The 12885-nt window shown below is 37.8% G+C and overlaps 1 protein-coding gene across 2 annotated transcripts in view; it reads left to right on the top strand.

Moving 5' to 3' along the window:
* Positions 1-12885, top strand: part of TNS3 (tensin 3) — a 424477-nt gene that overhangs the window by 150690 nt on the left and 260902 nt on the right. For both annotated transcript variants that reach the window (XM_036738320.1, XM_036738321.1), the window contains one exon: positions 11946-11984. The gene's annotated coding sequence lies outside the window, so the exon portion shown is untranslated. The remainder of the gene's footprint in view (positions 1-11945; positions 11985-12885) is intronic.

The following is a 12885-nucleotide window of genomic DNA, read 5'->3' as shown; positions in this document are numbered from 1 at the left end:
CTGCACCATTGACTCCAGAGCCTCAAATCAGAGGCTTTTATTTTTGAAAGAAAGGGTGATTGTTTAAGTGGGATCCATGGAGAGAGGAGTAATGTTTTTATTATTTCTAACAACTAGCCTTTGTCACATTTATATTTCGATCCTGAGAGATAAATGGGTCCAGATTCTTGCTGCAATTTAGAAATGGAATTTAGAATTTCCAAGGAAGAGTTTTGGAAGATGAATTCTATCCACTGTAAAGTTTAGATTACCACAACTAATAGCAATAACTATCATTTACATAGTGCCTTAAAACTTGCAAAATGCTTTAAAAATATCTCATTTGAGCCTCACATTTATCCTGGGAGGAAGGTGCTGTTATTATCCCCACTTCACAGTGGTGGAAACTGAGGCAGATAGCAGTTAAGTGATTTGCCCAGGATCACACAACTTGGAAATGTCTGAGGCTGGATTTGTACTTAGTTTTCTTGAATACAAGTTTAACGCACTTCTTTTTAACTGCATCACCCATCCTTACTCTTCATTAGAATGTCTCAGAGTCTGTGCCACGGCCATTCTTAGGAAGTATTTTTCGCATGTTTTAAAGATGTATACGTTGAAGCAAATCTTATTCCTTGACTTGCCTAAGACTACAAAGATTATAAAGGGAATTGATACAAAGGGGATTGTTCTTACAGTTAAACTGTGTCAGGAGTATCTAACTATGTCAATACTGGTACCTGTATAATCATTAATAGTAAATGGCTTTGGCTGGCTGTTTAATTATATTGTTGGGGTTTTGGGGGGGGGAAGTGGCTCATATCAGTGCTTTCATTACATGTAGACAGCTCTTTCTACTTAAACACATCAGCAACTGTAACTTAGATTAGTAAGTGACTTGCCCATGGGCTCAGAGGTATTATTTGTGGTATATAGTAGGCATTGTTCAATCCCTTCCTTACTCCCTGAAAGCCCACCCATTGCCTCTCATTGAAGTTGTTTTCATTATTTCATTTCATTGTTAAACCAGTTTCAGTAAGGAAAGGTTATTTTTATTCTGATTTGAAACTCTTGATTTTAAATTTTCTAGGTTGGACATCAGGACATTAGAATTCTATAAAAGTACCTGCCTCTGTTAAAATGTCTCTTTAATCTTGGTTGAAAAGAAAACAAAGACATTCATTTAGTTGTGGATAACAGTCTATTATTAATAGGTAATAGAATCAGTATCATATCTCTTCCACAACAACAAAAAATTAAAAATGTAATATCTTTATTCTAAAGGTACTTCAAAGTTATTTAACCTAAAGACTGAAAGTGCTGTTCTTTTTTTTTTTTTTTGGTCTGAAGAACACCTATTTATTAGTTACATTTGATAGTTGAAGCATTTTCTCTTAATTTTTAACAATCTGAGTTTTAACCAAAAATTGAGAAGCAGTAATGAGAGGATTAAACTTGGAGTTAGAAAATTTAGGTTCTTATCTAAATGTTTATTGATTGACTGAGTAGTAGCACAGCTAGGTTTTGAGACTCTCTAGTTCTATGCTTTTTTAATCTCTTAAGATTTATTCTTGATCTGCAGCATGTCATTATATGCTGATAGTTCTGTAAGATAAAGTATGGAGTAATGTGAAGTAACTATGAAAATGGTGATGGAAAACAGATTGTGGAGGGCTTTATATGCCAAGCTGAGGGTATGTATTAACCATTAAGGTTTTTTAATCTAGAAGTAACATGGTCTAACCTGTGTCTTAGAAATGTAATTTTATCAACTATTTGGAAAAGATCCAACTATGCAGTATCATTATGAGGGTATTTTACAGTAAAACTGGAGCAGAAATAAATTAAGCAAAGAAAGAAAGATAAAAGAAAAAAGAAGGGAGGGAGGAAAGAAAGAAAGATGGAAAAGATCTACAAAAAGTATAATAGCAAATTCTTTTTACTCTATAGGATATTAGTGTCGCCATGATTAGGCTGTGGAATTATGGTGTTGGTGTGCTTATAGAAGATATAGACATGAAGCTAGAGAGAACAAACACAGGAAAAGAGTACATAGATTGGTGCTGTGGGAGACATAATTGTGAAGACACTGAGGGATGGATTTACATTGTATTTAAAAGAAGGGAAGATCCCAAAGGCATGGGGGAAAACCCTTCTTGAACCTTATTAATACCTTCTGAACAAAGGTGACTGAGAGACTATAACAGTGAAAAGAACTCCAGAACATTTTAGGGGCTCTGGAGTGAGAGGAGTCCTCTCTGATGCTTGCTACCTGGGTGACCTTCAGTGAATTACATAATCTTTCTTAGTCTGTTTCTCCTCAGCTATAAATTGAGGAGGTTATACTAGACAACTTCTTAACATCCTATCCAGCTCTAGAAATAAGATTTATGATGCTGACACAACTACTAACCTACATGCTTATTTTCCCATCTAGCTATCATTTTTAGAATAATCTATGTGTATATTAAGGACATCTAGGTGGCTTACTGGATAGAGTGCTGGACCTAGAGTCAGGAAGACTCATCTTCCTGAATTCAAATCAGGCTTCAGACTCTATCTGTGTAACCCTGGGCAGATCACTGAACCCTGCTTGCCTCAGTTTCCTCATCTGTAAAATGAGCTGGAAGTGGCAAACCACTCCACTATCTTTGCCAGGAAAACCCAAAATGGTGTCACAAAGACTTGGACATGACAAAACAACTGAACCATGACAACGACATTAAGGACATACTTGACTGAGAGTATTTTTTGTTTGTTTCTTTGTTTTTCTTTTTCTTTCTTTCTTTTTTTTTTTTTGCAGGGGGGGAAGGCAGGGCAATTGGGGTTAAATGACTTGCCCAGGGTCACACAGCTAGGAAGTGTGTCAAGTGTCTGAGGTCGGATTTGAACTCAGATCTTCCTGACTCCAGGGCCAGTGCTTTACTCACTGTGCCATCTAGCTGCCCCTTTGACTTGAGAGTATTAAAAGGAAACAGCCAGGATTTTACAAGTAGGATACTAGAATAGACTATATCCTTACCTTCACATAGTCGACTCAGAGATGTAGCAAATGTAAGATCCCAGTGTGTTGGTTGTTTTTTTTTTTAACTATATTTTGTTTGGGGATGAGCAAAATACCACCTTAAAGGCTCTCTTTCAACAAGATGCTTTCCATGTATATATTAAAATTATTCAAATTTCATTGAAAATAACAATCAAGACAGACTCATTCATCCCTTGATATTTCAGTATCTTTAAATTAGGAAGATATGCCTTTGCCAAATGTGCTTGCAACTGTTATGGAAGAAATCTATTACAGAGCACAAGTTAAGGAGAGATTCTCTCTATAGACGGTGAGGTTTTCCAGATATTCCTATGGATGATTGTGCTGTTTATATAAAGCCCCAGAATATTTCAGAACTTCCTGGATGAAATCTATGATGATTCAAAAGAATTTGGCCCAGGCATTCAGATGGACAAGGACAAGTAGATGAAGAATTGTTACTGTTTGCATTATGCCATCCAGTTAGATAGATGATCTAGATAGGGGGAGAACACAGAGGAGAGAATCTGAGGGGGAAAAAATAACCACATAGATTCACAAGTTGTAGAGCTGAAAGGGACTTTAGCAGATCATCTAACGTGACCTTCTCGTTTTCTGAATGAATAAATAGATGCCCAGGGGGTTAAGTGATTTGCTCAAGGTTACAAGATGCATGGAGCATCCAGGATTCAAACACAGTTTCCTTGAATCACTTTTCTTTCTACTGCATGTCTTCCATAGAAGGTTTCCTATCCAAAGATTCAGAGCAACAAGAAGTGACTTTATACCAGGGAAACAGAGCCCCCAAAATGTTTTCTTGCAACCAGTTAATGACAGTAGCCTGTTCTTGTGCCAGAACTGGACTAAAAACAAGCAAGCAATGTAAAAAAAAAGAGGGGACAAACAAATACATGGATTGTTTTACATACAATTTAGTGATTTAGAAATACCAGGTGACATTTGCCTACGTGTTTTCTGAAGAAATACTAGTGATACTAGTTGTAGAAAGGGGATTATATATTCCCAAAGTAATGATTTAATTCAACCTCATTTTACAAATAAGGAAATTGACAGCCAGAAAAGTTATTTTCCATTCCAGGGTCATGCAGAAGATGTAAGCAGTGGTGTCAGTATTCAAATCTAGATCCTATCACTCCAAAGCCAGCCTTCTTGCTGCTTAATTCTGCCTTAAGCCAGTTTATTACAGAAAAGAAAGTCACGCAGCCTCACTCTTTTGACCCCTTCCTATTCTCTGAGGGCATTTTCTTGTCAATTATCTTTACTTCTGTAAAATAATCATTTGATAAAATAGTCAGTGAAGCACTTTTTTCTTCCAGGGGTGTGGCCAAGGAACACATATGTACGTAGTAAGACCCTAGCAGAAGGACTGGGCATACCATCTTGGTTTATTTTTACATCCACAGAGCTAAGCTTATTTGTGCCCCAGCCAACTCAAATAGAACTATGGAAGACGTCAAGCTTCTGGTTTGCCTTGAAGGAAGGAATAGTAGCTTTTCAATTCCTACCTTTGCAACTATTTGGTGCTTTTGGAGCAATTCCAAAAACAATATACTGTCTCAATGTATCTATCTTTAGTGCTGTGCTTCTTTCCTTCTTTATGCCTACGTGTCTACAGCAATGGTAAAACAAGGCTCTCTTTTCACATAAAAAGTATTGAACTACAGGCGTAAATCAGTTAAGGGCCATGCCAAAATGAAAAGTAACATTAATTTAGTTATGGATCTTTTTTCTTTCCTTTGGAGAATCAGCTAGTATTGAGAGATCTAGATAAGATTGAGCTTACTGCTCAATATGTAAATTATTTGTGTTGTAAGTAATTGGAAATGCATGCTTGCAGGAAGATTTAAAGCTATTGGATTATGATCCATCCAGGTGATTTTGTTCAAGCAAAAATCCTTTGAATATCAGAATATGAAGAGTAAATGGAATGTTTGCCTTTCTAATTGTTTCTTTTGAGAGTCATAACCATCCTCGTAGACACTGAAGTTCTCAACCTTGATCAGCTGGCCACTTTTGGTCACATGTGATTTCTCTTCTCACATTTACTCCCCATATCTAATTATCCGTGACCAAATCCTGATGATTTCTAGCTCTAGAATATCTAAGTTCGCTTCTCCAACTTCCTGTGGCTGGGGTCTTAGTTCAGGTCTTCAACATCTCTCCATTGGAGTATGGCAATTATTTTCCAACAGCTCTCTTGCCTGCTTTCATAAACCCATCCCTTTCCTAACAGCCAATATAAATTTCCCATGGTTGACCATGTCACTCACCCTATTTAAAAATGCTCAGAAACTCCCTATTGTTGCTCATATAAAATACCAATTCCTTAGCCTCGTATATAAGTTCTTGTCAGTGTAGCTCCATCTGATTTTCCCAGCTATTATATATTACTCTTCTGTTCCAGCCATATCTTTCATGATGAGCTGGATGTGCCATTTCCCATCTATATGCATTTTCTTGGGCTAGAAATGTAGCCTTCAGAATTCTTCTCTTCTTTCATATCTGGTCATTTCCTAGATTCTGTGAAGCCTCCCCTAGAAAGCCAGAACACAGGACTGTTTAATTGGCTGAGGTGTCTTTTGTCTAACCACACATCTGGAAGCTTGTTATCAGTGAAATGATGATGTGGTAAACATTTGAAGGAGAATCATGTTTAAACTGGATAAAACCACCCTGGGATAAATGAAACTTCTCTTTTGATACCTGAATAGGTTGTGTGTATGTGTGCCTCCTCTATTGTATATCTCCAAACACTTACTTTTCTGTCTTGTATCTCCTCATTACCACACTCATTCCTGAGTGGAAAGCCCCCAACTTTATTACTATTGCTGTGTTGAATTGCTGGCATTGGAACAAAACTGTAGATACTTCTAAGGTCTGGAAACCCATGTAGCCAGGTGTCTCAGATAAATACCTTGTTTGTTTGTGCTTCCTCCTTGGCAACAGTATATTAGTTAGCAATAAGTGACTTTGAATGCATGCGAAAGGGCAATTTCAAAGGAACTCTGAAACTAGGCGTCACCACAGGTCATAGAAAGTTCTGGGCGTTTGTATTGGGAGTTTGGCGGGTTTCAGAGGCTCTTCATAGCTGTTTATAGTAGCTTCTCTTTTATTTTTATAGCCAAATCCACCTACACCCTAGTAGTGATGTGGTCCCTTGATACATTACTGTCAGCTTTTGATATTTATTCAACTCTGCTTTCTAGGGGCTCCTTTTTCTACTAGGACAAAAGAAAAGAGTCAATCAGTCAACAAGCATTTATTAAGTGCTTATATGTGCCAACAGACTGTGAAACACTGGGAATAGAAATATAAGTAGGGGCAAAGACAGTCCCCTACTCACAAAGATCTTACATCCTAATGCAGAAGACAGTACATAAAAGTAACCTGGAAATGGGTGGGAGGAGAGGGTACTTGGCAACAAGGGTTGGAAGTTCAAAGGAATGCAGCCTGCTTGGAAATGAAGAGATGGATGTCCTGAGAGCCATCTTAAATGGAGCTTCTGGGAGGATACCCAGAGGTGTGTTACATGGCTGGAATGATCTTCCAAGATAAAGAGGTTTCTGGGGCATGATGGAAAAATCCCAACAAGTTCATTTTGGTGCAAAATGAAAAGGTGGTTGAAGAGAGTGGAAATTGGAGATCGGGGGACAGAAATAATCTGAAATACCAGACCAGAATGAAAAAGTAGGGATTTGTTGATTTTTACAAAAATCAGGGAAATTTGTGACTTCAGTATGGCAATACAGTGTGTACTTAATTAATATTTATTGAATAATTACTGAGTTCCTATGATGTGCTAAGCACTTATTTGCCCTGTGTCTATAGTGAATATAACATCACTTTCCTATGGGTTAAACATTATTAAATTCCTTATAAGTGTTAAAGATAAGCCCAAAGCAAGTGAAACCAATGGAGGAATGACTATTGAAGTTTCATAAAAAAGAAGGCAAAATTTAAAAAACAAAACAAAAAAGCATACTATATTCTCTGTATACGCCTCAGTGATCCAGATGTAATGAGCAAACACATACCAATGAGCTTATAGATCAAGATACTTGGTACTTCCACTGTTACTTGCTTTGGCCAGGACACATCAGGAATATCTTATTATTGACACCAAAGGATTTTATAACAGCACACACACACAAACACACACACACATTCTTTTACACATGCATGTATATTTTACCACTTTTTATCTTTTTTGTAGTACCTGGCACTTAGTGGGTGCTTAATAGATGCTATTGGATGGACAAGCTAGAGTTTGTCAAAAAGTACGTGAGATGGTTGTTGTTTTTCAGTTGTATTTGACCCTTAGTGATCCTGTTTGCGGTTTTCTTGGCAAAGATATTGGAGTGAGAGGCCATTTCCCACCTCAGCTCATTTTACAGGTGAGGAAACTGCGGCAAACAGGATTAAGTGACTTGCATAGGGTCACACAGCTAGTGAGTATCTGAGGCCGGATTTGAATTCTGGAAAATGAGTCTTTGTGACTCCAGGCCTGGAGTTCTATCCACTGTGCCCTCGACTGAGGTAATAAAGCAAATCAAAACCATGAACTGGACAGAGAACATTTGGAGGGAGAGGAAGAGTTAGGATTTAATTACTTGAAGAGTTTATCAGGCTAGAGAGGAATTGGACTTGTACTATTTGGCTCCAGAGGCTCAGTGTCTCAACAATTAGAACAATCCTGAGATGGAATTGTGCTGCCTTCAGTGACAATTACCCTTCATTGAAGGTGTTCAGACAGACACTGAAATACCGCTGGGGGATAGTGTAGGTGGTGATTCTGTTCCAAGTAGGGATTGGACTTTTAGATTCTTCCTAACTGATTTTGTGAGCTTAGAAAATGAGCTACTTCAAAGCCTCTACTTTGAAGGCGTGCACTTATGCCTTGGGTCTTTTTCATTGCCTTATTGATTTATTCATCATGCCATATTTAACAACCTGGATTACCTGGTTTGTCCACCCATAGCAAATTAGAAGCAGCGTTATAATAGAAGAAAAAATGACAAGCTGATTCATGTAGTAAAAGTGACAAACCTGATGGTTTGACATCCTGGGAGGAGGAAGACAAACTAAAAAGCAGACAGATGAACACTATTACTATGTAGTGCAATAATTAATATTTACCACAGTGGTCATGAGTCATCAAGAAAACTTTAGACTTGTCAAGGTTCTCTACTTTAGAAGGCTGGGTATAGCGTAATTAAATATTCGAAAGATTTCTATACCAAATGACTACTTAAAAATCCCTAGTGAACTTCTCTCTGTTGAAGGGACAAACTTCAATTATTTGGAAATTCTATTTGTGTAGATAATACCTCATTTCCTAGCTGTATGTGATGGATGAGATATTATAATTAGAAATATTTTTTGGATATTTTCTATTTCAGATCCTTGTCTTTCTGTAGGACTGAACCAACTGCCCTATTTTCCCAACTCCCTTTGTCATTATTTAGCATTGTCTTATATTGGATGACCGCCATACCAAAATAATAGTGCTTTAAATTTTTCAAAGCATTTTACATTACGATGTTATCTTATGCAATTCTCACAACAATCCTGTGGCATATTTTCTGTTATTATCCCCATTTTACAAATGAGGAAGTTGAGGCTGGCCAAGAGTAGCTAAGTGGATTATCCAGGGTCACATAGCTGATACCATCTGAGGCAGGATTTGAACTCAAGTCTCCTTGACTCCACGTCCAGTACTACTTTGCTAACCCTGTAATACAGAGCTAAGATTTATCAGAGCCCATGACTTTGACCCTTGACCGCTAGTTAGGTGATAACACTGTCCTTGTTAAGAAAACAGTCTTCTGCGTCCATGCACATTCATTGGTTCTGGTTTGGATATTGGCTCCCTAATCAAGCACCTAAGCTGTAAATACCATAGATTGTTTTGATGGCTAGACATCTAGTCAGGTGTTATGCAAATACATTCATGCCAGTGATAAGCATTGTTTTGTGATCTCTGGCCCTAGAGAAGTTTCTGTGATTGATCTGCATACACGCAAGGACAACTCTGAAGCTTAGAATTTGTCCTTTGTCCTTTGAAGCCTTTCCTATGTGCCTGCCACACTGGGCAAGTTCCCGGGGACTTGCTGTTGAGGGTAAAGGAAATACCTGAGAGAACACTAATTAAAGATCTGGCTGTGTAGTGAGCAAACTCTCCAACTACATATAGTGTATCTAATAGAGTGGGCAGCAGTACTAAATACCAGAGAGACAATTCATGAAAAAGGAATGTTTGGGGAGGGGTGTGTGTGTGTGTGTGTGTGTGTACACATCCATTTATATAGTGTATATGTATATCATTATGTATATATACATGTATCTACACACATATGTTCTTTGGTACTTGATAATGTTAAGTTAAAAATATTTGTGATTACTTCACCAAGGAATGCAGTTCTCTAAACAAAAAATATTTAGAGATCCCAACCCATTTATAACGCTTCACAACCTGCCCCCTCTCCCCTTTCACACACGGGCCCCCCACCCCGTGCACCCCTCCAATTCAGCCCTGCTGCTCTAGAAATTCATCTCCTGTGTGTGTCTATCCCTTTTTGCTGGCTACTCCCCCAGGGCTGGAATGTATTCCCATCTCATCTCTGCCTCTTCAGAGTCCCTGTTTTCTCTCAAAACTTAGTTCAAGCTCTAATGTCTAAATCTGTGGTTCTCAGAGTATGGTCTGGGGATCCTTTGGGGTCCTTGAGAGCCTTTCAGGGGGGCAAAAGTTCAAAACTATTTTCATAATAATAAGACTTTTTAATTTCTAGCTTGGTAAATATACATACATGTATGGAAGGAGGGGAGAGAGGGAAGGATACATTAAGTATATAGGGAGGGAGGGAGAGAAAGGAGAGAGAGGGCAGGGAGAAAGAAAGAGAGAGAGAGAGAGAGAGGGAGAGAAAGGAGAGAGAGAGAGAGAGAGAGAGAGAGAGAGAGAGAGAGAGAGAGAGAGAGAGAACTATTTACATATATAGATCATGTAGTTGAATGTCCCAGTCAATTAAAGAGTACTCTAGAGTACTTAATGGTTTACAAAGTGCTTTGCTTACAACCATAATAAGAAAGAACTGAGTTCTAATGTGGCTTCAGACCATGACTAGCCATGTTGCCCTGGGCAAGTCATTTTTAATCTCTATCAGCTTCTGTTTCTTCGACTGTAAAAAGGGGATTAATGCTAGAAACTACCTTCCAGTGTTGTTATAAGGATAAAGTGAGATAGTATTTGTAAAGCTTTTAAAAAAATCTTATATAAATGCTAGGTATTATAATAGATGTAGAAACAGTCCCAGAGAAGGGACAGTGACTGGGTCAAGATCAAAAAGGTACTAAGTGGCAGAGCTGGGATTTGAACTGTCTGTCCTAACTCCCAGTCTCATGTCCTTTCTTCTGTACCAAATTGCCATAGTCTTCTTTATGGATATGGCACATGGAGATAGGAAAACTAGCTTTTCAAATAGAAGAGTCTCAAAAGAGGATTTAGGCTTTGCAGTCCATTTGTTCTGTGCTTCTTACCTATAAAGTTTCACCTGTTGAACTCAGAGTTGTTGGGGAGACAATATCTGTCAATCCGTTTTGGGATTAGGGATGTAAATATATTTTATAACCTGTTTTGTAGATAATAAAACAGTATCATCCCTCTATTTTTCCCCTTCTTCTTCTCTCTCCCTCCCTCCCTCTTTTCTCTCTATCCTTTCTCTCTTCTTTTCCATCATCATCATCACCATCACCATCATCATCAAAACTCATTATTAAAACTTGGCCAAAGGTGAAATAGAGTGGATTATATGAGATTTTGTTTTGTTTTGTTTTCCCCCAAGATGCTGACATGAAAGAGGTTTGGAAGTGGCTACAATTTTCATCCTCCTTCTGTAGCCTGGAAAATATTGTTTTATGCCTCTCATTTTGCAGGCTTCAACTGACCAGTATCCCTGTAGGCTTTTTTTTTAATTTCTTTGTTGAAGAGGAAGGTTGTAGGTCACTGATCTTCCTCCGCCCTCTCTGCCCCTGAAAGTTTTCCCCTCTATCCCCTCAACATCCTCCCACTACTCAGTAATCTTCTACTGGTTACAGAATAGAGATTTTTCGGCAGAGTTGACCTGAGATAGAATAGCAAATAAAATTATGGGACTTGGAGTCAAGAAGACCCGAGTTTGAGACCTACCTCTGACATTGACAGCTGTGTTACTCTGGGAAGGTCATTCGGTCTCTTTCTACCTCGGTTTCCTTTTCTGTAAAATGATGGATGATAATTAACACCTACTTCATGGAGAAGAGATAATGTATACAAAATGCTTTGTAAATCTTCAAGTGCTCTGTAAGTGTGAGGTATTATTATCAGGCAATCTGATTGGGGTTCCACAACTTCAACTGAACTCTGGCATCTGGCACAATTCCACATATGCTCTTAATTGTTGCGGTCAATTTTTTTCAAAATTATCCTACATTTAGAATGTGGCATTTAAATCCTTTATTGTACATCTTCTTTTCCCCTCTCTCATCTAGCCTTTTAGGAATGCCTGAGCATTTGCTGTTCAATCAATAATCAATAATAATTGATTCAAATAATCAATTCAAAAATAATATAATTGAGAATCATAATAATAATAATTCAATCAGTCACCTAACTCAGGAGATCACTTCTTAAAAATAGAGCTTAAATTCACCTCTTCCATCTTCTCCTTAATCTAGTTTCTTCCTGACTTTAGATGAATTATCACTTTATTGAAGATTTTCCTTAGATCATATAAACTCATAACCCTTATTCTTAGGTTCTTTTTCTTTCCTGTTTAATGAGGAACATAACTTAAAGACACTGGATGGATTCCAGTTGGAACAGAGTTTATCCCAGGGTGTTTTAAAAGTGTCTCATACTTAATTTGTTATTTTTTCTTTGTTCAAGGTGGTGATACCTTGCCACGTGCCAATCAATGAACCACTGGTAAGTTGGCTTTTTTTCCTTTCTTTTTTTGGAGTGGGGAAGGCAGGGCAGTTGGGGTTAAGTGACTTGTCCAAGGTCACACTAGCTAGTGTGTCAAGTGTCTGAGGTTGGATTTGAACTCAGGTCCTCCTGATTTCAGGGCCGGTGCTCTACTCACCGTGCCACCTAGCTGCTCTTTAAGTTGGCTTTCTTTACATTGCATCTTTCCCATTACAACCCCATGATACAGTGGGGAAAAGGTTGTAAGCTCCTTATGGGCAGTGTTTCATTTTCAACTTTGTATCCATAACACAGTGCCTTACACAAAGAAGATCTTTAAGAAATGTTTGTTGAGTTGTTTCTGCTAAAATCAACATCGCTTACTAAGCGTTCTTTTTAAAGTCTTAAATGTCTTTTACCTTCATTCTTCAACATAGGGAACAATTTATTATGCTTTTAAAATTGTAGAATTTTCTAGAAAAACTGCTCAAGAGTTTTTTTTATTGTAGTTAGACAGGTGAAGGCCATCACATTTTACCAACTTGTAGTAACTTCTTTGGGGCCTCCCTAGGTGATGCAGTGGATAGAGTGCTGACACTTCCAAGCTGTGTGACTTTGGGCAAGTCACTTAAACCTGTTAGCCTCAGTTTCCTTGTCTGTTAACTGAGCTAGACAAGGAAATGGCAAAGCACTCAATTTCTTTGCACAAAAAAAAAAAAAAAAAACAAAATGGGGCCATAATCAGATGACTGAAAAAGGATTGAACAACAACTTCTTTTATTAGTATGTAGGATAATTTTTATTTCTCTGTTAATATTGTCATCCCCCAATAGAGTATACGTTCCTTTAGGATGGGAATTTTTTATTTTTTACCTTTACATTCTCAATGCTTTGCAGCAAGTAGGTATTTAATAAGCAGTAT

This window comes from Trichosurus vulpecula, chromosome 9 (genome assembly GCF_011100635.1).
Source record: "Trichosurus vulpecula isolate mTriVul1 chromosome 9, mTriVul1.pri, whole genome shotgun sequence".
Lineage (NCBI taxonomy): Eukaryota > Metazoa > Chordata > Mammalia > Diprotodontia > Phalangeridae > Trichosurus > Trichosurus vulpecula.
This window is presented reverse-complemented; position numbering and strand designations above follow the sequence as displayed.